Below are 4,953 nucleotides of genomic sequence, written 5' to 3'. Positions count from 1 at the left end.
TTGAATGTTGTCATCACTTCCTGTTCAGCCGTAGTCGTACCAGCCGTCCTCACAGGTGGATCTGCAGGTGAACAATGGTCACACCTGTACGGCACACAGGTGAACCCTCAGGTGTAGAGCGCTCAGTGAACCCGTAGAGGAAAATGTTCACCACATTTCTCTACGGTCATGCAGCGGTTACAGGTCGTAGAGAACACTTTACAACACGTGAGGGGGAGTCAGGGGGGGGGGGGGGACGCAGGCGTGTCAGACAGATTTTCTGTTTTTTAACTCCCCCCAAATCCTGCAGACTTAACGAGGAGACTGCTAGAGCTGTTCACGTGAAACGTGCACGCTCCTCGCTGCAGCCGACTGTTAGAAATGAGGAACACGTGACCAGAATAAGAAAAATATTTACAAGCTTACAGTGAGAAGCTAAGAAAAATAAGTTAAATTCAGAAAATTCTGGCTCCTCCCCCTTTACCCTGCTGTCTTAACCCCCCCCCAACAGACAGGTCTTCATGGCAACAGTAAAGAGGAGGTTGATTTGCCCTCATTTCTGCAGATTTCAGTCCATCCAATGAGAGAAAAGAGATAAATTAGAGAATAGAAATAAATGTTTTCTGTCAGTTTGAGTCCAAATCTTGAAATGTCATTTAATGCTCAACAAAGTCATTTCTTTTCCTGTTTTGTGTCTTAACTTCAGTTTCTCCAGTTATTCACTGTTTGAGTGATTTTAATGTCAGTAAAATAACAACCAGATTTTCTTTTTCTGTCTTTCTGTGCCTGAAAAGATTCATGAATCTTGAGTTTGGTCTGTTCCAGAAAAGAGTTCATGAGTCGTAGAAACAGGTTTGAATCAAGTTCAGACGTTTTAGAGGTTTTCAACGGTGACTTTGGATAAACTGACAGTAAATCTGGATTTCAGCCCAAACTAAACGGACTTTTCTGGACTGAACCGGTCCGAGGTTCTGCTGGGTGATGAAGAGACGTTTCCTCATCTGCATGAGATCTTTACAGAGCAGAGCAGCTGCAGGAGACGGCGCCCCTCAAACACTGACCCCCCCCGCCGCCTCTTCAGAGGAGGCCGCCCCCCCCAAAACATGTTTCCCTGTTTGTCTCTGGAGAAAGACTGGATCTGACCTGCAGATGCAGAAAACAGACAGACAGGAGGAGAAATGGGTTCTGGTCAAACACACATAAATATGTAAAGTATTGATCTTTAAAATGTGTTTCTGAATCCACATTGTCCCAAAATCTGGACTGTAACCCTTGATCTATCGTCCCTCGTCAGAATCTTTTAGACTTTCCCAGCTGCCTTCCTCTGAATGTGACGTATGCAGACGACGCTCTGCTGTTCACGGGAACACGTCTGTTTGAGCTTCACAAACGTGTCGACGTGAAATGTTTATTTCAAAACCAGGAAAACGACCAGACTGACGGTTTTATTGAAGTTTGTGGATAGTTGTTGGTTTTCTGGAGCCGGATTGTCGGACAGAAAGATTTGTTGTTTTCACGTTAAAAAGTTTGTTTTAGGAATGTTTTTCTTTTTTCTGAATTTTCATTTTAAGAAACACATTTATTTCTGCTACGGCCATAAAGTGAAGCAGTTTGAAGCAGAAAGCGGCTCAGCTGCTTCATTTCGCTGCCTGAAAGCTTCAGTGATGGTAATGATCTCTGGGTTCATGAGCAGAACCGCCCAGAACCGCCTGCAGACGGATCCAGGCTGTTCTGAAGGCAGAGCTGGGTTTTAATCACAGATGACACGACTCGCTCCGGCGTTTGAAGAGCTGCAGATGAATGCGTGCTGCTCTCTCTCCTGCTGAAGCTCAGGCTCGCTCGCCCACATTTCCACATCTGAGGATCATGAAGGAGAAGCTGCAACAATGACCCGAGGGGGGGGGCTTTTAGTTACAGAATACATTAGAGGAGCAGAAAACAGCATTTCACCCCCATAATCCATCAACCAACTTTATTTATGATGGAAACATTTACAGAACAACAAACGACCAGGATTTAGATGAAACGATTTGTTTGCAAATAGTCAGAAACTAAGTGACAGAAAAACGTTTTTAATGAAAATCAGATGAAATGATTTGTTAAAAGAACTTAACTTTATTTAATGATGGATGAAAAAACAACAAAACTGAAAAATCCTGTTGGACACAAAGATGCAGAATTATTTGAAAAAGATGAATAAAGTCAGAAAAACTAAAAGCTTTTCATGAACCTGAAACCACAGAGACATTTGACGGTAAACCGGATTTCTCCGTTAAACCGTCCAGCTGTGTGCGGATCTCTACTCCCCCTGCTGGTCAATGACGTCATTACATCCTCACTTTGATTCCAGTGCAGCCCTCCAGAGGAAGCTTTACCAGCTGATTCCTCTGCTGGGGGGGTAGACAGCCTGTGAGGGGGGGGGGGGGGGGGATCTTCATCATCATCATCAGTATCAGGCTAAAGGAGCAGCAGAACCCAGAGAGTGAAACAGATTTGACTCCAATAAAGATGAGAAAACATGAAGACGTAGAGTCGACGTAAACGTACAGCCTGTAACAGGTAACAGAACAGTGACTTCACTGTGGGGGGGGGGGGGGGTCACACGTGTTCAAATGAAGCGTTTGCTCAGAGACGACGTTCTGAACCACACAGACATTAAAAAAAAGACTTTAGATTCATGTGGAAACGTCTGTCTTTGTTTCTGACCTCTGAGTCAAACACACATGCGGGGGGGGGGGGGGGGTGTCACAGGTTTGAGTCCTGAAACAGCGGCTGAGGCTCATTCAGCTGCAGCAGAACTCACCTTTACTGATGTCACCGCTGTAGATTTGTTACCATAACTGCTGAAACAATTACTGAATGAGGACAGCGACCCCCCCCCCCCCACCTTTTCAGCTGGTTTGTTGTTGCTAGGCAACAGCTAATGGTGTAAACGCTGCACCGCAGAAGAGCAGAACCGAGCAGCAGGCATTGAATGAGGTCAAAACAGAAGGTCTGCGTCTGTCACAGGTTGATGGAGACATGGAAGCTAACGCTGGACTAAAGTGGGCGGAGTTCTGCTGCGGCGCCAGTTTGAATAAATGACGTTACAACGATTTTTCATATTTCTTTAGTTTTACCTCCACAGACATAAACGTGTCGTCATTATTTTATTGTTCCAAGTTCAAAAGAGAGAAAGTTCACGAACAGACATAGTAAACGTGAAACCGATCCTACAGCGGCGTGCACAGCGGCGTGCACAGCGGCGTGCACAGCGGCGTGCACAGCGGCGTGCACAGCGGCGTGCACAGCGGCGTGCACAGGGGCGTGCACAGCGGCGTGCACAGGGGCGTGCACAGCGGCGTGCACAGGGGCGTGCACAGCGGCGTGCACAGGGGCGTGCACAGCGGCGTGGGTGAGCGAGCGTTTCATTTTGACAGTAGTCTGACTCCATCTGTCAGTCTTCCCCCACTAATCCATCAAAGTCCTCGTCTTCTGTGTCTGAACCGAACTGCCGGGCCTCCTCGCCGTCCAGCACGCCGTCTTCCCTCTCATCCGTGTCGGAGTCGCTGCCAGGCGTCTGTTCGGCGGCGAAGCCGGCTTTGGCGAAGGCTCGAGCGACGGTGACAGCAGAGACCTGCGCCCAGGCGTTCTGCACCCACTCACAGATGGCGGCGTGACTCGCCCGCCGCTGCCACCCGCTGTGTTCGCCGTCCGTCACCCATCGCTCCCACGCCGCTCGCAGCTTCCCCTTGAACGCTCTGGCCACGCCCATGTCCAGCGGTAGGAGCTCCTTCGTCAAACCTGCCGAGATGATGACCAGCTCCGAGCTCAGCAGCTCCGCTCGGTTCTCGGCGGTGGCGGCGGCGAGATGGGCGTGCGTGGAGGCGCAGACCAACAGGGACGGCGTGGCGTGCGAATGACCGTCGGGCCTTTGCACGTACACCTCCCTCAGCCACACCCCCATGTCCTGCTCGTCCATGCGGCCCGTCTGATTGGCCCTGACCACCACTCCGGCGGGAAACGCTTCCTTTGGCAGCGTCTTCCTCTTCAAAATGACCATAGGTGGAAGTTTCTGTCCGTTACCGTGACAACCCAGCACCACAGAGAACACAGGCGTGTCGTGCGCCGTGGCGCCGGCCTCCACGTCGTCCGCCGTGCGCTTCATGGGGACGTGGAACGTGAGCGGAAGCTCGTCCATGCTGGTGACGCGGTGGGGCGGGACCTTCCGGTCGGCCATCTTGTTGCAGCAGTGGCGCCGGAAGACGGACAGCTTTTCGTCGTAATCCTCCGGCAGCTGCTGCGCCGCGGCGGTCCGCTGGCGGATGGACAGACGGCGCCTCTTCATGAAGCGGAAGCACCACGACGGGCCGCCCTGGAAGTGCTGGATGTTCAGGTCCTGAGCCATCGCCGTGGCCTTCAGCCGGATGGCGACCGTGGAGACGCTCCTGCCGGCGGCCCGTTCCTCCACGATCCAGTCCTCCAGCCGGTCCTCCAGCTGCGTCCACCGCGCCTTGTTGCCACGGAAACTCTGCTTGGTCTCCTTGGCTTGGCGCAGTTCGCTCTCCTGCTTCCTCCACTTCCGGACCATCGACTCGTTGATGTGGAACTCTTTGGCGGCGGCTCGATTCCCGTTCAGCACCGCGTAACTGATGGCCTGGAGCTTGAACTGCGCCTCGTAGGCCTGTCTCTTCACGGGCGCCATGTTCAGGGCTCGTTTGGCGACGTGCCAGTGATATATACCAACTGGAGGCGTGGATAAGGTACGTGTCGTTCTCTGATTGGTTTGTCGCTGCCAACGTATGTAATGTACGTATCGCGTTCCTGTGTCAACAGGAAACGGTCCAACATCCAATCACGCGGTGCACTGACCAAAGGCGTCAACAGCGCCCTCTGCTGGACCGAACCTGCAGGTCTTCCATCCTCTCCTGTTGCACCTCCAGCAGATTCTGGGTCTGCAGGAGGTTCTGGACCTCCAGCAGGTTCTGGGCCTCC

This window comes from Oryzias latipes, chromosome 18 (assembly GCF_053564925.1).
Source record: "Oryzias latipes strain Hd-rR chromosome 18, Olatipes_Hd-rR_3.1".
Lineage (NCBI taxonomy): Eukaryota > Metazoa > Chordata > Actinopteri > Beloniformes > Adrianichthyidae > Oryzias > Oryzias latipes.
This window is presented reverse-complemented; position numbering follows the sequence as displayed.